Raw genomic sequence first — 24,327 nt, 5'->3', positions numbered from 1 at the left:
TCTGGTAGCAGTGGGCGTGCGGTGGCGGCTGGCCGGTCCACACCCCTGGGGTCCCTTCAGTCTTCTCTTAGAGCTTCCTCCATCCTTCTTCCTTCCTTCTCCTTATGTTTCCTCCCTTCAGGCTCAGGCCTTAAGACTTGGCCTGCCTGCGGAGCAGAGCCCATTCAGAGCCTCTGCTCCCAGCCTCCTTCTCTCTCTCTTCTCCACTTCTTTCTACCCTGACTCTAAGATGGTGCCCACCATATATACTCCCCTATACAGAGCACCCGGGATCTACTCTCCCCACCCACACACTACCGGGTTCCCCCTTTCTAGGTGTTACCTCCCCCCATTCCAGCCAGGGACAGGGACTGTTGTGCTCACTCTTGGGAGCATCGTCACCCTGTCCCCCGGAAATGTGGTGTAGTGCATGTAGGTGTTAGGGTCCTGAGCCATACTCCATCCTTACCTGGAAGTGAGATATCACACCTCTGGGTGAGATGCAATACCTCTGTAGTGATCAAACCTTCGGGGCGCTACATTCCCCCCTGGTAAATCACAGCACGTCCGCGGGCTGGAACAGAGCAAAAGACATGCAAAAAAAAACCATTTTTAAATGCAACCATATAAAAGCAATTCAACTTTTTCTTTTTCCCTTTATGGGAGACAACTTTTCCTGTTGCTTTCAGCATTATTAAACTTTACTTTCTAATAGGTATTAAATTTTCTTTCAAATATATAAGTCTTCGCATATATATACATATAAAACATTTCTTTCAGTAGAAAACACAAACTATTTTCAGTAGCATTCTTGCGACAAAGTCTCTTTAGCAGGTCACAGTCCTTGCCGCGACCAGGTCACCCAACAAGGTGCAATTTTTCTAAGTGCATCAAACACCTTCAGACATCTCTTGAGGTAGGTGTGTATAAAACCAGTAGAGGGCACTTTAAGAAGTGCAACTATTTACAAAAATTGGCTGCTCCCAGTCCTCAGCCGGATAGAAAAGGGGTTGGCTGCTCCCAGTCCTCAGCCGGATAATTCACAGACCCTTTTCGGGTAACTTCTAGTAAACAAATAAACTTTTACAACAACCCTTAACCGGGTAAACTTTCTGTAATCCGCAATCAGCGTGTCACTGAACTTCTTCACCCTGGCGGGTAACTATGTACAGCTCTGTTGCTCTTTAGTAGCGGTATCCTGGCTCCTCAACCTCTTCAAACTCATCCGCATCCGGGTCCTCCGCATAGCAGGGTTCAGGGTAGTGGAGCTCTTCCACCCTCCGGACGTTAAGAGCGTACCACCCTCGCAGTCCTCGATGTCGGGTGTATGATACCCGATCCCTCGGGAACAGATCCCATTTCGGGTGACCCGCGGGCAGACGACTTTCCACATCCCTTCTATTTACAAAAAGGTCTGTGTCTGTTGTCGGGTCCTGGATGAACCCCCACCCCTTCTCTTGGTGGAATTTGACCACGATCCCGGTTACTGTGGGACCGCGTGCAGCTTGGGGGTCTCGGCGGGTCCGGGTCTTCTCTTCCGCGCTCCGGGCCTGCAGCTGTTCCTGCCTCTGGCGCCACGCCTGCTCCTCCTTCTCCAGCTGCCTTATTTCCCGGCAGCAGAACTCCCGCCTGCGAGCTGCGGCCGCCCGCGTCTCTTGTGAGAACCCCATTAGGTCCTCCGCGGTCTGGTCCCACTCTATCTGGACCTCTTCCTCAGGGAGCTGGGGGATGGTAATTGGTTGTGGAGCGGGCAGGAGCGGAGCAAGCGGGGCTTCGGCCCCTGCAGACCGGTCCCTCCGGTTGCAGGGGTGCACCCATCCGTGTGGCAGGGGGACCGGTTCTCCATCGGGCCCGGCGAGCTGGCTGTATAGGTCGGTCCCTAGGGGTGGTAGCATTGAGACCGGGGGCGCTTGCTGTTGGACGGTGCCTGGGGACATCAGGCCTTGCGACCGGGCCTGGAGCGGGCCGCTCCCGGCCGCACCCGGGATCACGGTGCACGGCGTGGGACGTGGTCCGACGGCTGCGCTTGGGGCTTCGGGCCTAGGTGCAGGCGGCGGGAGCAGAGGGGGAGGTGCAGAAACTTCCGGGGCGATCGGCTCCGCGACGGGGTCCAGGGGCAGGTTAGTGGCGTCCCGGCTGGTATCAGGGGCGTCCCCCTTACCTGCTCCCTTTGCAGCGCTACTCTCGGCCTCCGATGGTCCTCCTCCGTTCTCAAGGGCAGGCTCACTGTCGGGTGGTTGCAGCACCTCTTGCTGCCGGGCCGCGACCCGCCGGCCCATTTCTTCTCTCCACCACGCAATGGCCTCCCGCTGCGCCTGGACCATCCTTCGGTCCAAATCCTCCAATCCAGCCCGGAAGAATTCAGGGTCTTCCCCGGGGAGCTGGGCCATCAGCTCCGTGAGGCTGCACGGAGCCGCTTCGGCCTGCAGCAGGCCGCTGGCATGGGTACTGGGGCTGGTGCTGCTCACGATCTCCGGGCATGGTCTGCCAAGACTGATCCAAACCACACCCTGCCCCTCGGTTTTCTTTCCCTTCCGCCCCTGTTGGGGGTGGTCCTGGGGCAATCTGCTGACAATCACTCTCAGGAGCTGCCCCCCCACGTTGATGGACAACTCTGCAGCCGCACTCATGGCTGTTGGGGGTGGGCTCCTTCTTTGGCGCCATTCTGGGACCTGGCCCACGATGGGAGGTGGCTTCTTGTTGTCTTTTGGCGCGCACATCATGGCATCTGTTCTTCTAGGGCGGGCGCCACATTCAATACAGTGAAACAATCTCTAGGCACAAAATACCCAATGATAACGGGTTGGTTTCGATCCTGCCGACTACGCCAAAGTTGACGCGCCCCCTGGGCCGTGTGTGGGAAGGGGAATACCCGGAACCGAGTCTCTGTATGATACTGGGGGTTGTAGTCTCCGTGGTGGCGACACGGTCCCGTGGCTCAGGGTGGTCAAACCAGTGGCGGATCTGTTTATTTGGTTTTTAATGTTTAAGTGTCCGACTACGCCACCCGTGGATTGCGGTCACTGAGAACCGCCGCTGCGGGGCAGACCGCTGAGGCTGATGTTGTGTGCGCAGCTGGGGGTAGTATAACTCCCCACGGGAGGAGTATAGCCTCAGGGCAGTGAGTGCAGATGGTGGGGGTGATGGTGCGCGGGAGCAGCAGTAATGACTCAGAGTCCAGTGATGCAGTCCAGGGTCTTTACTCACAGTTTTACACTCCAAGCCACTTCTGCGCAGGTAATGGCTGCCCACGTCGTACTGTGCTCACCAGGTGAGGGGCTCGGCCAACTCCCAGGTATCTTTGGAATGCTTTTCAGGACCCCCTTCGTGTGTCCTTTCTCTGGCCTGTCGTACCCCACAAGTGACCACGTTTCTGTCCAGCTGCCTCGGGCCTTGGCGGGCAACCGTATGTTCCATTTCCCTGGGTCCTATATGTTGCCTTCCTAACGGGTGTAGTGAGGGGCCGTGCATGTACAATGCCACGGTCTCCAGTTACTAGCTGAGGGTAGTTGCTCTCCTCCTCTAGATGAGGGATCCAGTTCCCTTTTCTTGGCCTGACCCCCCTACTCTGGTAGCGGCGGGCATGCGGTGGCGGCTGGCCGGTCCACACCCCTGGGGTCCCTTCAGTCTTCTCTTAGAGCTTCCTCCATCCTTCTTCCTTCCTTCTCCTTATGTTTCCTCCCTTCAGGCTCAGGCCTTAAGACTTGGCCTGCCTGCGGAGCAGAGCCCATTCAGAGCCTCTGCTCCCAGCCTCCTTCTCTCTCTCTTCTCCACTTCTTTCTACCCTGACTCTAAGATGGTGCCCACCATATATACTCCCCTATACAGTGCACCCGAGATCTACTCTCCCCACCCACACACTACCGTGTTCCCCCTTTCTAGGTGTTCCCTCCCCCCACTCCAGCCAGGGACAGGGACTGTTGTGCTCACTCTTGGGAGCATCGTCGCCCTGTCCCCCGGAAATGTGGTGTAGTGCATGTAGGTGTTAGGGTCCTGAGCCATACTCCATCCTTACCTGGAAGTGAGATATCACACCTCTAGGTGAGATGCAATACCTCTGTAGTGACCGAACCCTCGGGGCGCTACATCTACAAATCCCAGAGCATAATAAAGGACATTCAAGTAGAGGAGAATAAATTTGCTGCAAAATGAATCTTCTGATTAAACCTGCAGAATTTGGGAAATTTGAATCTTGCCAGAGCCAATCATCTCTAATAACTAGTGATGAGCAAGCACTAAAATGCTCGGATACTCGTTGTTCGAGTCGAGCAAATTGGAATGCTCGAGTGCTCGGTCCGAGTAACGAGCCCAATGTAAGTCTATGGGAAACTCGAGTATTTTACCTGCGGCTCCCCCTGGCAGTCTGCAGAGGGCCTAAAAATTTTACAACCTTATCTGGCCTTGTAGTGTGTGAAATGGGAACAGCATGGGGAAGACCCCTGGGGCTGGAAGCATCTCTCACTCCCAGGACACTGCCTAAAACTGTTGTCATCTCATCAGACGTGATCCTATATTACTGCGGAATAATACAGACATTTTTGGCAAGATGACAAATCTTAAACTCCATTTAAAATGGGCAAGTTGTGTGTCAAGGGACGGGGAAGTGGACGTTATGGTGATGGTGATAGTGCACGCAGAGGCCGTGGGCAAGACAAAACTGTGCCTGGTGAGGGAGCACAATAAACACCCACGTCATGTCGAACTACCTTCCTGTCCCAATTTCTAGGGGGCTGCAGAACACCACTATTGAAGCCAGAGCAGTGTTAAAAGGTTGTTGTTTGGATTGCAGATAAAGATTCCAGTCAGTTTGCCACCACCATCACCTTGTGTACCACATGGTCCAGTCTCAGTAGATGTGAGTCTGGATCACATTATTATTATTACTTTATCGCAATTTATTCCATGGCACTTTACATGTGAAAAAGGGGTATATATCGCAAAAACAATTACAATAATCTTGAAAAATGTGACAGCGACTAGTACAGGAGAGGAGAGGGCCCTGCCCGTGAGGGCTCAGTCAACAAGGCATGGGTGAGGATACAGCAGGTGAGGATACAGCTGGTCTTGCAGCGGTATGGTAGAGCAAGGGTTACTGCAGGTTGTACGCATGTCACAAGAGGTGGGTCTTCAGCTTCCTTTGAAAGGTTTCAACAGTAGGCAAGAGTCAGAAAGTTCCAGAGAAGGGGGGGTGCACGGGAGAAATCTTGTATGCGATTGTGAGAAGAGGAGATAAGAAGGGAGTAGAGAAGGAGATCTTGTGAGGATCGGAGGTTGCGTGCAGGTAAGTACCGGGAGACTAGGTCACAGATGTATGGAGGAGACAGCTTGTGGATTGCTTTGCATTCCAAGGTTAGGGTTTTGAACTGGAGTCTCTGGGTAATGGGGAGCCAGTGAAGGGATTGAAAGAGAGGAGATTTTTTTACTTGGAGTCGGCATCTTCCTCACCCTGGTCCTCCTTCTTCCCACCATTCTGAGTGCCCTGAGACAATTGATCCCACACTTGGACACTTCGAAGAGCTGTTTTGCTCATATTTCCATTTATAGATTCTGGCCTCTCGCTCGGTCTGCTCAGAAGTGGAAAGAGCTTGTATATGTGGTTTGAAGGAGAGATTAGAGTCCAGGGTTACCCCAAGAGCTGTTCACTTTTCCATCAATATATTTGGGGCTCTCGACCGGCCAGCTTCGAGTAGGGCAACAGAAAATCACATGTAGCGATTTGAGGAGCCATGGTCACCCGAAGGTGATGGTGGGAAAGTGCAAATACTGTCGCAAAAGGTGGATAATGATGAGACACAATGGACAGAAAGTCAGGAGGAGGACCAGGGTGCGGAAGTGGAAAACGAAGCGGTGGACGATGAAGTCACTAACCCAACCTGGCAAAGGGACATGTAGAGCGAGGACAGCAGCACACAGGGGGACTAAGACTTAGCACCACAACAGGCAGGAACTAGCAGTGTGGTGGTCACAGACACAAGGCGAGCAACTGCTGCCCGGAACACCAGCTTGACGGAAGTTGCCAGTACAACTGTTAGGTCTTCCCAAGTCTGGTTCTTTTTTAAAGACTGTTTAGATAACCCCAAGAAGGCCATTTGCAACATCTGCCAGGCCAGCATCAGCAAGTGCACCAAAACTACCAGCCTGACCACCACCAGCATGCTCAGGCACATGACAGCAAAGCACCTGACAAGCTGGGCCAAACACCAAGGTCCAGAAACAGTGTCTGCGGGTGACAGCACTGCCTCATCCGCTGTTGTGCATGCACGCCAATCCCCTGTCCATGGCGCATGCAAAGATGCCTCCCGCCCTGCACCTGTCATTGCAGACTTGAAACCATCACTGTCGACGTCTTTGTCCCTTTGCAGCGTTCATTTGTTCCTACCACAGTTCTTGAAATGCAAGCGCAAGTATGCAGCCAGCCACCCACCCGCCCACAGGCCGCAATACTAAACTGCCACATTTCTGGACTGCTTGCGCTTAAAATGTTGCCTTTTGGGCTCGTGGAGGCGGAAGCTTTCCACAACCTCATCGCGGCAGTGGCCGGGTGTCCATACTCAGTCCCCAGCCGCCACTATTTCTCCCAGTATCGTCTCCGCCTTCCACAAGCGCGGGTCCCAGAAAATTACCTGTGCCTTCCCCAGTGCACTTACTGGGAAGGACCACCTAACCACAAACACGTGGACATGTGAATGTGGCCAGGGACGGTACATCTCACTGATGCATGTCACTGGATTAATATTGTGCTCGGTCTCCTAGACAACAAACAAATTATTCATGATGATTGGATCATCCATCTCCTTAGCTTCGTGTTAGGCTGTGTGCCCACGATGCGTTTTTTAAGCGTTTCCGCAGCGGCAAAAACGCTGCAGAAACGCTTAAAAAACGCATGGTAGAAGGCCTGCCATGTTCCCCAATGATAATCCGCATGTGCTGTGCACATGCTGCGGAAATTTCCGCTGCGGATTATCATTGCGGAAAAAAACGCAGCACTACCCATTATTTTGCAGAAGCGCTGCGTTTTCGCCGCCATTGACTTGCATTGGAATGCATGGATTCCACATCACTGTATATGCAGATGCGCATTCCATGTGTTTTAATGTGCGGATGGTACCTGGGTGTGGAGGAGAGGAGACTCTCCTCAGGACCCGGGTACCATAGAACCTGTAAAAAAAATAATAAAATAAAAAATAAATGTTGTATTTACCTTCTGACGGCCCCCGGAGTCCTTGTCTTCACTTACCGGCAGATTGCGATGGACTGAAGGACCTGCTCTGACGTCATAGTCAAGTGACGGGTCACACGATGCTGATGTCGGCAGGTCCTTCAGTGTACCGCGATCTGCCGGCAAGGGAGAACGGAGGGAAGCAAGACTCCGGGGGCCATCGGAAGGTAAGTATAGATTTCTTTTTTTATTTTTAAACATTCTTTACGGCCACACTATATAAATCCATGCCGGCTGCATGGATTTATATAGTGTGACAAAGTTGACAAGCACTTTCCAAGTGATGCTAAAATCGCTTGGAAAGCGCTTGTGAACCCGCATGCGGAAATGCATGTGAAGAACGCTTCACATCCGCATGTCCCTGGCAGGAAAAACGCATGTACAATCCGCATGCGTTTTTCTGCCATGGGAGATACAGAAACGCTCAGGAAAAATCCGGAGCATTTCTGCATCGTGGGCACATAGCCTTACAGATAGTATTCATCCGTGGATACTGAGGGAATTGAGTTCAGTAATTGATAAACCGCTGTATCTCATATTCTTAGACTCTCTTGTAACAGGGGTAGTGCCACAGGATTGGAGGATAGCCAATGTGATACCGATGTTAAGAAAGGTAAGAAGGTGGATCCAGGTAACTATCGTCCGATTACTCTGTAGTGTGCAAAGTTTTTGAGGGCATCATAAGGTATTATGGGTCCGTGTGGTGGAACCTCTGTGCTTTGGTGCAAGGAGGGACGAGAGGGGCGTTACTAAGTGCCTTCTCAGACCGACCCAGGTCACACGGCGGCTTAGTCAACTCTGTGAACCAGGGAGGGACTGGGCAGGTGAACCAGGTGCCACTCTGGGACCGACCTTGTGTGAGAGCGGGTGACTCCCATGGGTCAGATGACAGGAGCTGACCGGTACAACGGATGAGCACGGCAGGAAGGCTGGCGGGTGGTCTGGGTAGATAAGCAGGCAGGTACGTCTGATAGCCAGACAGGTTCTCCGGGTAGGCAAGCAGGCGGGTACGGCTGATAGCCAGACAGGTGCTCCGGGTAGGCAAGCAGGCGGGCACGGCAGGTAACTGGCAGGTGCTCCAGGTAGGCAAGCTGGTGGGCACTGCAGGTAACTGGCAGGTGCTCCAGATAGGCAGGCTCGCGGGCACGGGAGGTAACTGACAGGTGCTCCGGGTAGGCAGGCTGGCGGGCATGGACTGTTAGACAGACTGGCGAGCAGGACTGTTAGACAGACTGGCGGGCAAGTCTGACAGGCAGTGGGACCTGAGGGCTGAGGAAAGTGTTAGCACACAAATCAACAACCTTGCACAGGCACCTCCATATTGGAGGAGGTGCCTTATAAAAGGGAAGTCCTCCGGCCATTGGCCGGGGACTCCTTAGGACAGCACGCGCGGCCCCTTTAAGAGGGAGGAAGCATGCAAGCGCCCTAAGCACAGTGCCCGGGAAGCTGCATGCGGTGCGCGACACAGCAGCAGCAGGAGGAGAGCAGGAAGACGCCGGACCAGGACCGCGGCGGCGAGGGGAACGGCGTCTCTGCCCGGCAGGAGGCAGAGACACTGATGCTACAGTACCCCCCACTTTATGCCCCCTCATCTTTAGGCCCGCAAGAAATTCTTTAAGAAAATGAGGGGCATGAATGTTATCACTGGGTTCCCAAGACCTCTCCTCAGGGCCAAACCCCTTCCAATCCACAAGAAAGAAAGTCTTTCCTCTTACCCTCTTGATGGCCAAAATGTTCTCTACCTCAAAGACATCTTGGAGCTGGGGTGGTACCTGGATTGTCAGAGAAAGAATTAAGAACAACTGGTTTGAGGAGAGATACATGAAAGGAGTTGGGAATCTGTAAGGTGACCAAGAGTTTCAACTTGTAAGCCATTGGATTAATTTGGTTCAGAACCTCGAACGGACCGATGAACCGCGGACCCAACTTGTAAGATGGTATCTTGAGACGGATATATTTGGAAGAAAGCCAGACCTTGTCTCCCGGACGGAATTGAGGCAGATCCAGATGTCCCTTATCAGCATGCTTCTTCATCCGCTCGGAGGACTGAAGAAGCGCAGATCTAGTGTCTTCCCAAATCGCAGAAAATTCACTGATGAGAGACTCCGCGGCAGGATTGTCCACTGAAGAGGAGACGGGAAACGGAATCCGGGGGTGTCGACCGTAGACCACAAAAAATGGGGATTTAGTAGAAGACTCGCTCTCATGGTTGTTATAGGAAAACTCGGCCCAGGGCAGGAGCTTAACCCAATCGCTATGGTGAGCATTGACAAAGTGCCGAAGAAAGCTGGTAAGGATCTGATTGATACGTTCCACTTGACCATTGGACTGAGGATGATAAGCAGAAGAGAAATCCAAAGAGACATCCAGCAGCTTGCACAGATGCCGATGGAAGACCAGGCAGAGGGATGAAGTGGGCCATCTTAGAAAAGCGGTTGGCGACCACCCAAATGACAGTACAACCAGCAGAAACAGGGAGATCCGTGATGAAGTCCATTGCAATGTGTTGCCATGGAGCAGAAGGCACGAGAAGAGGAAGGAGACAGCCGGCTGGAAGGTGCCTGGGAACCTTGTTACGGGCACAAGAGGAACAAGCCGCGACATCCTTGCGCAGGGAAGGCCACCAGTAATGTCGGGCAATGAGCAGAAAGGTCTTCCTCTGGCCAGTGTGACTGGCTAGTTTGGATGAATGGCCCCAGAGTAGAACTTTCTTCCGATCCGGAACCGCTGCAAAGGTCTTACCGGGTGGAAGATGAGATAGGTCAAACGGAGCAACAGTCATAACTTTGGAGGGGTCAATGATATGTAGAGGCTCCTCCTCTTGGTCGGAAGACAGGAATGAGCGAGATAGAGAGTCAGCTTTAACGTTCTTGTCCGCCGGGCGGTAGTGCAGAGTGAAGCAGAATTGGGCAAAGAATAGAGACCACTTGGCCTGACGCGGATTTAGTCTTTGGGCATTCTGCAAATAAGAGAGGTTCTTATAGTCAGTGTAGATGACCACTGGGTGCATTCTGCAAATAAGAGAGGTTCTTATGGTCAGTGTAGATGACCACCGGGTGCAGAGCCCCCTCAAGCAAATAGCGCCACTCCTCCAGCGCTAACTTGATGGCCAGCAGTTCTCGATCTCCTATAGACTAGTTGCGTTCGGACGAGGAGAAGATCTTGGAGAAGAATGCGCAGATCACCATTTGCCCAGACAAGGATTTCTGGGTGAGCACTGCTCCGGCCCGGAAGAGGACACATCAACCTCCAGGAAGAACTGCTTGTTGCAATCGTGACGGTGTTACACAGGAGCAGAGGAGAAGGCTTGTTTAAGGGAGACGAAGGCCTTCTCTGCTTCGGAAGTCCATTCCCTGGGATTTGCTCCTTTATGGGTGAGCACAGAGATGGGAGCAGTCCGGGAGGAGAAATGAGGAATGAAGAGGCGGTAATAGTTTGCGAAGCCCAGGAATCGCTGAATGGCCTTCAACCCCTCCAGTCGGGACCACTTTAAGACGGCAGACATCTTCTCGGGATCCATCTGCAGACCAGCCTCGGAGATAATTTAGCCCAGGAATGGTAGAGAGGTCTGCTCAAAGAGGCATTTCTCGTATTTAGCGTACAGACGATTCTTCCGCAGCCTCAACTGAACCTGACGAACATCCCTCCGGCGTGAGGGCAGATCCGGAGAGAAAACCAAGATATCGTCCAGGTACACCACCACGCAAGAATACAGGAGATCTAGGAAGATGTCGTTAACCAGCTCCTGGAAGACGGCTGGAGCATTACAGAGACCAAAGGGCATCACGCGGTATTTGTAGTGACCGTCCCGGGTGTTGAATGCCGTCTTCCACTCGTTTCCCTGGTGAATCCGGACCAAATTGTGCGCCCCACGAAGATCGAGCTTGGTGAAGATCTTCGCGCCTTTAAGGCGTTCAAACAGCTTCGAGATGAGAGGCAGGGGGTACTTATTTTTTATGGTAATCTGGTTTAGGCCCCTGTAATCGATACAGGGACGTAGAGAGCCGTCTTTCTTCTTGACGAAGAAGAATCCTGCTCCAGCCGGAGAGGTGGATTTCTGGATAAATCCCTAGCAAGATTCTCCTCTATGTACTCAGACATGGCACGGGTCTCAGCCAGCGACAAAGGGTAGATTCGCCCGCGGGGAGGAGAAGCACCAGGTATCAGGTCGATGGGGCAATCATATGGCCTATGAGGTGATAGTGTTTCAGCCTCCTTTTTTGTCAAAGACGTCCGCATAGGACCAGTAGCCGGCAGACCAGGTAGATTAGCCGGAGTAGATGGGGGTCAAGCAGGACGAACGGGAACCAGACAGGACTCATGGCATTCCTGACCCCAACGGAGCACTTCACCAGATCTTCAATTCAGGATGGGCTCATGTCTTTATAACCAGGGTAGACCAAGCAAGAGGGAGTAAGAGAGACCGGACAGCACATGAAAGGAGATCTTCTCCGAGTGCAGCATTCCCACCTGAAGAGTTACAGGCTCTGTGACAAGCAAGATGGTTTCCGGAAGAAGCCTCCCATCCATGGAGGCAACCGCCAATGGTTCAGCCAGACGTATGGTAAGAATCTGATAATGCTCCACAACGGCCTGTTGAATGAGGCCCCGGAATCCAGATGGGCAGTCTCGAAGAAGCGGATCTCACCATTGAAAATAGAAACAGACATAGTCAAGGACGGAGAGGATTTACTCTTGCCTAGGATGACCTCTCCGAGCGGTTCTAGACACTGGAGTTTCCCGGCCTCACCGGGCAGGAACGGATCAGATGCTCTATACTGCCACAGTAGAAGCAACTCCCCTCGGCTCGGCGTGTCTCCAGGAGAGACTTGACCATCTTGGTTTGGTCAATTTGCATAGGCTCTGACAAACATGCCCGGGGGATTGCTAGTTGCGGGACTGGCCTTTGGAATGTTAAAGCGAGACGCAGAAATCTTCTCTCTTGGGTCGTCTCCTTAGCACGTTCCAGAAAAAGGATGTCAATCCGGGTAGCTAATGACACCAGGTCGTCCAGGGTGGAAGGGATGTCACGACCAGCTAGCTCATCCTTGATCCATCCGGAAAGGCCCTCCCAAAAGGTGGACACCAGGGCCTCATTATGCCAGGCAAGTTCAGATGCGAGGGTGTGGAAACGTACGGCATACTGGCCCACAGTGAGACTCCCTTGACGGAGACGGAGAAGTGAGGAGGCAGTAGAAGATTTTTGTCTGGGCTCATCAAAGACCTTCCGGAAGGCAGCAAAGAAAGCCAGAAGATTGGACACCAGGGGATCCCCTCTTTCCCACAGAGGGTTAAGCCATGCCAACGCCTCTCCGGTGAGATGAGACATGATGAACACCACCTTGGCTCTGTCGGAGGTGAACTGGTGTGCCAGGAGTTCAAAGTGCAGTGTGCACTGATTTATGAAGCCCCGACATAGGACGGGGTCAGCACCAAAACTTGGAGTCCAAAGCCGGGTGCCACAGCAGCACTGGGTTGGGGTGCCACCGGAGTGAGTGCCACTCGGTTAGAGACAGACACAGTCGGGGTGGACAGCACGTCCAGGCGGGAGTTGACTGTCCGCAGATAGGACAGGATAGTATCCTGTTGGGATCTTTGGCGAGAGACCTCTTGGTACAGGTCTGAGAGTGAAGGAGCCTGGGAGCCACCGGGTTCCATGGCCTGTGCAAACTGTTACGGGTCCGGGTGGAACCTCTGTGCTTCGGTACCAGGAGGGACCAGAGGGGCGTAACTAAGGACCGATCCAGGTCACGCTTAGTCGACTCCGTGAACCAGGGAGGGACCGGGCAGGTGAATCAGGTGCCACTCTGGGACCGACCTTGTGTGAGAGCGGGTGACTCCCATGGGTCAGATGACAGGAGCTGACCGCTACAGCGGATGAGCATGGCAGGAAGGCTGGCGGGTGGTCCGGGTAGATAAGCAGGCAGGTACGGCTGATAGCCAGACAGGTGCTCTGGGTAAGCAAGCAGGCTGGTACGACTGATAGCCAGACAGGTGCTCCGGGTAGGCAAGCAGGCGGGTATGGCGGATAGCCAGACAGGTACTCCGGGTAGGCAGGCTGGCGTGCATGGCAGGTAACTGGCAAGTGCTCCAGGTAGGCAGGCTCGCGGGCACGGCAGGTAACTGGCAGGTGCTCCAGGTAGGCAAGCTGGTGGGCACGGCAGGTTACTGGCAGGTGTTCCAGATAGGCAGGCTGGCGGGCACGGGAGGTAACTGGCAGGTGCTCCGGGTAGGCAGGCTGGCGGGCATGGACTGTTAGACAGACTGGCGGGCATAACTGTTAGACAGACTGGTGGGCATAACTGTTAGACAGACTGGCGGGCAGGACTGTTAGACAGACTGGCGGGCAAGGCTGACCCGCAGCGGGACCTGAGGGCTGAGGAAAGGGTTAGCACACAAAACAACAACCTTGCACAGGCACCTCCATTTTGGAGGAGGTGCCTTATAAAGGGGAAGTCCTCCGGCCATTGGCCGGGGAGTCTTTAGGATGGCGCACGCGGCCCCCTGAAGAGGGGGGAAGCGCACGCGCGCCCTAAGCACAGTGCCCGGGAAGCTGCGTGCGGTGCGCGCCACCGCAACAGCAGGAGGAGAGCAGGAAGACGCCGGACCGGGACCGCGGCGGTGAGGGGAACGGCGTCTCTGCCCGGCAGGAAGCAGAGACGCTGATGCTACATAAGGGATGACCTGCAGAGTTATACTGCAGAGAATAATATAATAAATGATAATCAGTATGGATTCATGAAGAATAGGTCGTGTCTAACCGACATGTTGGGGTTCTATGAGGAGGTAAGTGCAAATCTGGATGTTGGCAATGCGGCAGTGATTTATTTGGACCTTGCGAAGGCATTTGATACTGTATCACATAACAGCCTTCTACTGAAGCTACAGAAGCAAGGACTTGGGGGAACTTTATGTAGATGGGTAAGGAATTGGCTAAATGATAGGAAACAAAGGGTCGTCATAAATGGTACATTCTCTAAATGGGACATAGTCAGCAGTGGGGTGCAGCAGGAATCTGTGCTAGGACCAATTCTCTTTAACCTCTTTATTAATGACCTGGGGGATGGGATTGTGAGTAAAGTGTCAGTTTTTGCTGACGATACCAAACTACGTAGGATAATAAAATCTGATCTTGACATTACGATATTGCAGAACGATCTGGATAAGATGACTGAATGGGCAAACACTTGGCAGATGAGGTTTAATGTAGATAAATGTAGAGCAATGCACCTAGGACGGAGTAATCCTATTGCTACATATACATTAAATGGGAGTATACTTGGGACTACAGAACAGGAGAAGGATTTGGGTATTCTGGTTAAGAGTAAGCTGAGCAGCGGTACTCAAAGTCAAGCAGCTACTGCAAAAGCAAACAAGATTTTAGGGTGTATAAAAAGAGAAATCAAATCTCGTGATCCCAACGTATTGTTACCCCTTTATAAATCACTGGTGAGGCCACATCTAGAATATGGAATCCAGTTTTGTGCTCTACATTTTAAAAAGGATATTCAGAAGTTAGAGTCAGTTTAAAGGCGGGCAACTAGATTATTACAAGTTATGGAAGGCCTCTCATATGATGAGAGGTTGAAAAAGTTGAGCTTGTTTAGCTTAGAAAAACGAGAGGGGATCTCATTTACATGTATAGATATGTGTGTGGTCAGTACAAAGATCTAGCCGATGACTTATTCCTTACAAAGACTATACTAAGGACGAGGGGGCACTCATTACGGGTGGAAGAAAGGCTATTCCGGCACCTAAACAGGGAAGGGTTCATTACAGTCAGAGCAGTCAGGCTGTGGAATCCCCTACCACAAGAGGTAGTAATGGCAGATACTATAACAGCATTCAAAAAAGGGATGGACGATTTCCTTGATACACAAAATATTGTGGGTTACAGTTAAATTAGACAAACTGTTACACCTATAGTAATACTTTTGATCCAGGGTTCTTGTACTGATTGCCTTTCTTGGGGTCAAGTAAGAATTTTTCCCCGTGATGCAAATTGGCTGAATGTATCCTGGGGTTTTTGCCTTCTTCTGGATCAACAGATTTAGGTATAGGGATTTTAGTAATACCATATCAGTAATACAAAAATAAAACTAATTCAAAAATTGTAAACTGGTTTATTTGTAATTATAATAGTGCAGTAATGACAAAAATACAAATGGTAATTCATTTGTGAGGCCTAGTTCCAGTAAGTTAGTGTAGTGTTGGTATGGGGAGTACAATTGGGGGAGACAGGTTGAACTTGATGGACCTAGGTCTTTATTCAACCTACGTTACTATGTTACTATGAATGCAAGCGCAAGTATGCAGCCAACCAACCACCCACCCACAGGCTGCAATACTAATCTGCCACATTTCTGGTCTGCTTGCTTGCACTTGAAATGTTGCCTTTTAGGCTCGTGGAGGCGGAAGCTTTTCACAACCTCATGCCAGCGGCGGTCGGGTGTCTATACTCGGTCCCGAGTTGCCACTGTTTCTCCCGGTATCATTTCCACCTTCCACAAGCGCAGGTCAACGGAAAATTTCCCATGCCCTCCCCAGTGCACTCACTCGGAAGGACCGCATAACCACAAACACGTGGACAGGTGAATGTGGCCAGGGATGGTATGGAGCCAGTCCACAGTAAAAAAAAAACAGCCATAGAGTGTCCGAGAACCTTCCCACACACTTTTCTTAGGCAGGGCTGATTCTCAGCAGGGTTGGATGGGCCCACCGGAGAACCAGAGACTCCTCTGGTGGGACCTGGCTTCTCCATCAGGAGAGTTCATAGTGCCGAGGTGTGGTTGTGATGATGTTAGAGGCCACCAACTCCTTAGCTTGCTGCTGGTACTTTCCTGTGGGAATCAGCTTGGCTCCAACCAGCCTGGAATATTTCCAGTGGTTTGGTATTGCCATCCAGTGCTAGAAGCGAAGCCATCCACAATTTCCTTCTCAGGAATTTTATTTGGCAGACTGAGTGGCTGCCCAAATACATTAGTTTCTCACAAAGGAGCTGAAGATACTGAGTGACAGTAGGTGCAAGTTTGTCCAGCATGTTAGGTATCAGAGGGAGAACAGAGAGGGCAGCACAGTGGCTCAGTGATTAGAACTGAAGCCTTGCAGCGCTGGGGTCCAGGGTTCAAATCCCACCAAGGACAACATCTGCAACATTTTGTATGTTCTCCCCATGCTTGCATGTGTTTCCTATCAGTAAAAAAGCAGCCATAGAGTGTCCAGGAACCTTCCCACACACTTTTCTTAGCCAGGGCTGCTTCTCTGCAGGGTTTTATGGACCCACCTGAGAATCCTCTGGAGGGCCCTGACTTCTCCATCAGGAGAGTTCATGATAGCACGAACTTTGCAGCTGCTATGGGGCTCTTGAGCGGGGGAGAAAGGTGGGCCTTCAAAATCAAATCCTGTGGTGGGCTCAATGTTTTTCACTTGCACTGCTTCTCAGTGAGAGTTGTATTTCACCACAGCCATATTCTTTAGCTCGGTGAAAGGACTGGAATAGAGTGAAACCGTATCTATTCCGGCTGTCATTTCTCCGCCATCAGGTTCCGCCCATTGCCCCACACGACCATGCCTGGCTGTATGTTCAGCGGTGAGAGCCACAGATCAGGCTGCTGTATTACAGCTTTCAATAACTGCAGCGGTGGGCGGTTTGTCACCTAAGCATTAAGCATATTATCTTCAGCACAGTCTGTTGCCGCTTGGCAGAGAACCACAGTTTTAAATAGCAGGTCTGTAATTTGCTAATACTATCCTTCACAGACACCTAGTGTGAATAGCTTGACCGACACACTGCAACAGAATGGAAAAGGAGGCCAATATTTTTCACGTTCAGTTTAAATTTCTGGATTTTTAAACTGAAATTTTCCCTGGCCCCTGATATCTGGGGCTATGTCTACAAATATCTGTAAGAACAGCAGCAGCAGGAACATTCAATGGACCCTCTTGCACTATATGCACAGCAGTCTGCCACATACATGGCCTGCCTGCCTAACTCCTGCTATCACCACTGAATATATGCAGCTGGATTAGTCCTCAGAAGGACTGTTAGTTCAGTTGGATATATACAGTACAGACCAAAAGTTTGGACACACCTTCTCATTTAAAGATTTTTCTGTATTTTCATGACTATGAAAATTGTACATTCACACTGAAGGCATCAAAACTATGAATTAACACATGTGGAATTATATACTTAACAAAAAAGTTTGAAACAACTGAAAATATGTCTTATATTCTAGGTTCTTCAAAGTAGCCACCTTTTGCTTTGATGACTGCTTTGCACACTCTTGGCATTCTCTTGATGAGCTTCAAGTGGTAGTCACTGGAAATGGTCTTCCAACAATCTTGAAGGAGTTCCCAGAGATGCTTAGCACTTGTTGGCCCTTTTGCTTTCACTCTGCGGTCCAGCTCACCCCAAACCATCTCGATTGGATTCAGGTCTGGTGACTGTGGAGGCCAGGTCATCTGGCGTAGCACCCCATCACTCTCCTTCTTGGTCAAATAGCCCTTACACAGCCTGGAGGTGTGTTTGGGGTCATTGTCCTGTTGAAAAATAAATGATGGTCCAACTAAACGCAAACCGGATGGAAAAGCATGCCGCTGCAAGATGCTGTGGTAGCCATGCTGGTTCAGTATGCCTTCAATTTTGAATAAATCCCCAACAGTGTCACCAGCAAAGCACCCCCACACCATCAGACCTCCTCCTCCATGCTTCACGGTGAGAACCAGGCATGTAGAGTCCATCCGTTCACCTTTTCTGCGTCGCACAAAGACACAGTGGTTGGAACCAAAGATCTCAAATTTGGACTCATCAGACAAAAGCACAGATTTCCACTGGTCTAATGTCCATTCCTTGTGTTCTTTAGCCCAAACAAGTCTCTTCTGCTTGTTGCCTGTCCTTAGCAGTGGTTTCCTAGCAGTTAGTTTACCACGAAGGCCTGCCGCACAAAGTCTCCTCTTAACAGTTGTTGAAGAGATGTGTCTGCCACTAGAACTCTGTGTGGCCTTGACCTGGTCTCTAATCTGAGCTGCTGTTAACCTGTGATTTCTGAGGCTGGTGACTCGGATAAACGTATCCTCAGAAGCAGAGGTGACTCTTGGTCTTCCTTTCCTGGGGCGGTCCTCATGCGAGCCAGTTTCTTTGTAGCGCTTGATGGTTTTTGCAACTTCACTTGGGGACACTTTCAAAGTTTTCCCAATTTTTTGGACTGACTGACCTTCATTTCTTAAATGATGACTACTCGTTTTTCTTTACTTAGCTGCTTTTTTCTTGCCATAATACAAATTCTAACAGTCTATTCACTAGGACTATCAGCTGTGTATCCACCAGACTTCTGCACAACACAACTGATCGTCCCAACCACATTTATAAGGCAAGAAATCCCACTTATTAAACCTGACAGGGCACACCTGTGAAGTGAAAACCATTTCCGGTGACTACCACTTGAAGTTCATCAAGAGAATGCCAAGAGTGTGCAAAGCACTCATCAAAGCAAAAGGTGGCTACTTTGAAGAACCTAGAATATAAGACATATTTTCAGTTGTTTCACACTTTTTTGTTAAGTATATAATTCCACATGTGTTAATTCATAGTTTTGATGCCTTCAGTGTGAATGTACAATTTTCATAGTCATGAAAATACAGAACAATCTTTAAATGAGAAGGTATGTCCAAACTTTTGGTCTGTACTGTATATATATATATATTGTGGAATACCTATACTAACTATGAAGAAGCAAATCTCTCCCTGATGCAGCAGCAGCTCTCCCTACTCTGCCTGGTTCCGGAGTGACTGTGACGAGCATTTCAGCGCCCGGTCTTATATACACCTGATGATGCTGTGTGGCCATCCAATCACTGTAATGCCCACAACCAACATGGCTATGGCATTAAAGTGCATGGCAGGCAATCCCTGCATGTTCATTGGCTCTCTAAAGAGGGCCAAACATGCAGGGAGGAGACCAGAGTTCCCGCCCAAGCAACCCCGAAATACTCGCCGGGCGCCGAGCTCGTCGAGCACAGTGATGCACGTTCGCTCATCACTAGTTCACAACCAACACTATGGATGTGTAATGTACTGCACTGTGAAAGAGACAAATAGACTGTATCTGAATGATCAGGGTGACGCTGAAGTGTTTTCCAGCAGACTTTCACAGCAAGCAAAGTGTTGGCAGCACATTGCGACATACTAATCGTCGACCCCTGTTCAAGCCTGCTATTTTTTCATGAGATTCTATAACCATCAAGCTTGTTGCCTCTCAGTGAGATTAATCCACTTGAGCTGTTTGTTGGTATCAGTCTGCATTCCTTTTGCCATCTCAGTGTGGGGAAAACTCCCTGTCCAACACGGGCCTGTGTATCCATGCTATTTAAAGGAGCACACTACACTACCCATTTACTCCTCTGACAATACTGACCCACTTCATCCAAATCAAACCAGCCAACACTTGTGTTGGTCACACTCCACCACACTGATATTAAAACATCCTGCATGGAGTTATTAACAAAAACTGCCTGGATAGCCGAACAGAAGTCCTGAAACATGGGACCCCTTTGATGATAGGGTCTTGGATTATTGCCCAGTTTGCTTTTCACTAACATCAGCTCTAGTCGTCATACTTTGTGTTCACAATTGTTAGGGAATTTGTACTTTTGATCATTCATTTTATTATTGAACAATTCCTGTGCTTTTGGTCAATTCAAAAGGTTAATAAACCTGAATATTTAAAGGGAACCTGTCACCAGGTTTTGCAAATAAACGAAAAACATGAATTTTCCCATCTCATTTGCTTATTTTTATCTGTTAAAGTGAGAATAATAACCAAACTGTTTTGTTGCCTGAACATGTAACTGTAACCCCTGCCCTCGCCACTATCTGGCGCCACACTAATATTGCGATTACTGCTGGATGTCAGCAGCATGTGGTAGTTTAGTTCTTGGATTGCTGAGACTAGTTGTCTCCTTCCTGTCCACCTGTGTTTTGCTGCAGTGAGCTGGTATTTAATTATCTCTCTGCTGGGAGCCATTGTTGGGGTTCCTTATTATATAAACCCCAGCAGACAGTCTCTATGTGACATGTTGAAGTAGTGCTGTTGCTTTAAAAGCATTCAGCAACTGTTAGAAGTAACACAAGCACATGAGACAGGAAGTGTTGTGCTCCAGAAGCATCTAGAGGGGTTAAAACAGTCACAGGAGTAGGGGAGCGTTTTAGCAGAGCCCCAGGGGGATTGTGGGGAAACTGTTTACTATCTGGCTGGAGCCGAAGAGGAAGGTGGTGTGTGTGTTCTGTATCTCATAAAAGCGCCCCTGCAAGTGAAAAGGATTCAAGTCAGGAGTGAGGCTAAGCACAGGTCAGGTAGAGTTCCTGAACTAGCAGTGCAGAGTATTGTCAGGCAGAAAGATAAGGACTGGAAGAAATGGTGTTACAGGGATCATCTTATTCAGCAAACCCTTCCCCCCTCCTCCATCTCACTGTGCTGTAAAGAATGCTGTGTTCATTAATGTGCCTTTGCATAAGAAACCGTGCTGTCCTGTACTACTGGAAAGACTGTGAACTGCTGTGCTGCTAAGGAAACTGTACTGTTTATCACTGGAGCCTGTTGCTCATAAGACTTAACTTGCACTGGCTGTGCGGCTTCTTATTAAATGCTACTTTTCTACCGCTTATGAGGACTCTTGTCAAGTGTATCTGGTCAGCAAGTGAAACAACCTACGTGTCTGTGCCTGAGCGTCAATACCCCTGTGTGCCTGAGAGAAGCTGCAGCACATGGTCTATGATCGCCCTGAGTAACGGTTCCCCCAGGATTCCAAAGAGTTCATGTAACCTGTCTCGCCCCTATCTGAACGTAGCGGCGTGTGTGTAACATCTATCTACCAGTTATTCCGTTTAGCTAAGACCTGGTCACTCTGATCAGTTGCTGCTGTGTTGCTATTATGCATATCCTGTTTTCTTACCACATTTTGAATTTTGTACACCAACTTGTTTTCTGATGTTGTCCCTGATGTGCTAGATGTAATAGTTATCACAAAATATGTCCATGGAAGACCTATTAAGAGCTAAGAGGTTTCCATGAACAATTCCCCCTTACACTCAGTAAAACCATAGGTGGTCCAGATGTTAAATCTTTGGTGTGAATAGTTGAATTTTGTGATTTCCCATTGTCCCCTCTGTGGTGACACTAACATGACTTCAGTAGTTCCTTTGTGGGAAATAGAAATAAGACATATCTTGTGCTATCTTCCTGAAAAAAAGAATGAAATCAATAATTGAAAAAATATTTATGATGTTTTAAGCCCAAGGACCATATAAACTTCTTTGAGATTTAAAGTGCTGATCATACAGTGCAATTGTGTTGGATTTCCACATGCCCAATTCTTTGCTTATACTAATGATAATCAGCCATCTGCTTATTTCCTGGTCCCAACTGAAATAAACATTCACATCCTGTATGAAACTATCTACATATTAGTTTGCTCCTTTTATACTACCACTATAAGATAATCCTTCCATGTTTAGTAAATCCGCTGCATGCACCATGCTGATTCTGGCCCATATAGAACATGCAGATTGTGTACAAAGAAGCAACAAAAGTCATCACTTATTCATTTTCTGTTTCAGTGATTTTATTGAAACTTAAATCTCTTTTTTTTTACTTTTTCTTCATTTATATATTACCGCTCAGAAACTACTTGATTATCTAAGGCCATTTCATACTGTACTTTTCTATTTAAAGAATTCAGCTTTATAAAAAGCTTTTACAGGGGTCATTTTACAAAAAATGATCGATGCTGCCTACATTTATAAATAGCTTGATTCACTCCGACATTGTAAAAGTATTACCTTTTATAGTGACATTTGTTTGTCATTAGTGGAAGGTATAATTTTATCGCCTGAAGCAGCTATTTTGAGCACATCAGGCAGAAAAAGCATAGATGGGGCTGCATGAGTCATTTGTGAATCTGTCCTACATGTGGTACTCACTTATCTACAGTGTCATTCGAGCATCGCTATACGCAAGATAGAAAACCTCATTAGAAAATTGCAAAGGGAGCAGTGGCTATTCAGAACAAGCTCCCTGGAGTGATAAATTCTTTTCAGCCATATACATTACATAAAAGTCTATCATGTGGATGTAACATGCGGAAAACTTCTAAGATCTTTATTTTCAGATTAAAATGTTGAAAGTATCAAAACTGCCGTCATTCATTCCATGCTGAGGACTCCATAGTTTAATCTGCACTTTTGTGATTTTTATCCATGGTTTTCAGGAGAGATACTTGAAAGAAGTCACCCATGAAAATCAATCAGAACAGATTTTCTTAAGATCTGACTGGAGAAACTGTTAACATTTTACATGGGGAGAGATGTTTTTATTTTATGAATTTAATGAACAGTATATTTTAAGTTTATTAACAAATTCAGGATCATTTAACTGGGTCTAGTTGTAGCTGCCTGGAGTACTGGGATGATCCCTGCCCAAAGCTTACCACCCACACACACACATACACAAACATGCACAAATGTCTTTTTTTTTGCCCAGAAGCATTGCTCAAGGCAGAATTGTGATATATACTGTATATGCCCTAACTAATTTAAGTCCCTAGACCTGGTATAATATAATATATTCTTTTTTAGACTAAAGTATGCTGTATATTAAGTGTGCAAAATTATAGTGCTTAGATAAAATAGAAGAGGTAGGCAGTTATAAATAAAAAAAAAAGTACTGGCGCTACTTCCCAGTGTAACATTTTGACTTGTGGGCATCTTCTCCATGTTTTTACAGTATTATAACAACATAGGGATGTGTACAATCCAGACCTTGTTTGTTTTGTTCTTAATTATTTAGAAACGCAAAGTCTAGGAACTACCCTGACATTCAGACTGCGTGCCCACTATGCGTTTTTCAAGCGTTTTTACCGCGGAATTTCCGCAGCGAAAACGCTTAGAAAACACTTGGTAATACGTGTCCCATGGTCCCCAATGATCCGCATGTGCTCTGCACATGCTGTGGAAAATTCCACTGCGGATTATCATTGCGGAAAAATACGCAGCATGTCCATTAATTTTGCGGACACGCAGCGTAATCGCCGCCATTGACTTGCATTGGACCTCGTGACATCCGCATCACTGCATCTGCACAAGCGGATATTACACGGTTCAATGTGCGGATGGTACCCTGGTCTGGAGGAAAGAAGACTCTCATCCAGACCTGGGTACCATAGAAACTGTAAAAAAAAGAATTTAAATAAAAAAATAAAGATTATACTTACCTTCCGATGTCCTCCCGGTGTTTTCTCCCCTCTGTCTGGTCTGCTGTATGGGTCGCGGTGTTGTGAAGGACCTGCCATGACGTCATTGAGTCATGTGACCTGTCACATGACTCAATGACGTCACCGCACGTCCTTCACACCACCGCGAGCCGCCCAAGACACCGGACGCAGCAGAAAAAACATCGGGAGGACATCGGAAGGTAAGTATAATCTTTATTTTTTATTTTTTACCATTCTTATTCTTTTTTTTTTTAACTAACTTGGTCACACTACTATGAATCCATGCCGGTTGCATGGATTTATATAGTGTGAACAAGTTGTCAAGCACATTTCCAAGTGATGCTAAAGTCGCTTGGAAAAGCGCTTGATAACCCGCATGCAGAAATGCATGCAAAAACGCTTGACAAACGCTTCTACCTGGTGGGAAAAACGCATGTAAAATCCACATGCGTTTTTCCTGCCAGGGAGAAGCGGAAAAAATATGCAGCATTTCTGCATCGTGTGCACATAGCCTCACTGTGAATCCACAGCTCCCCCAAGTGTGCAGACATATTTCAATTTGCAGAGAGGGAAGAACAAGTTGATGTCTGGCAGCAGTCAATCTCCTTAGTGAGCAATGAACTGAGCATTTAACGTAGATCTGTCACCACTGTTTACAAACTCCATACATTATTAAAGTAGTTGTACACTAATGGACCATCCCTGCTTAATCAGTTCAGAGCCCCATAGAGAATAAAAAAACGTATGCTCATCCCCCTCACAGGCATCATTCCAGCATTGTCAGCCTTGCTGTTGCCCGGCAGGTGATGAGACATTTTTGTGTCATGTGACTATTTCAGTCAATCAGTGGCTGCTGACCG

The sequence above is a fragment of the Phyllobates terribilis genome, unplaced genomic scaffold (genome assembly GCF_046119375.1).
Source record: "Phyllobates terribilis strain yellow unplaced genomic scaffold, ASM4611937v1 Scaffold_2__4_contigs__length_985480577, whole genome shotgun sequence".
Lineage (NCBI taxonomy): Eukaryota > Metazoa > Chordata > Amphibia > Anura > Dendrobatidae > Phyllobates > Phyllobates terribilis.
This window is presented reverse-complemented; position numbering follows the sequence as displayed.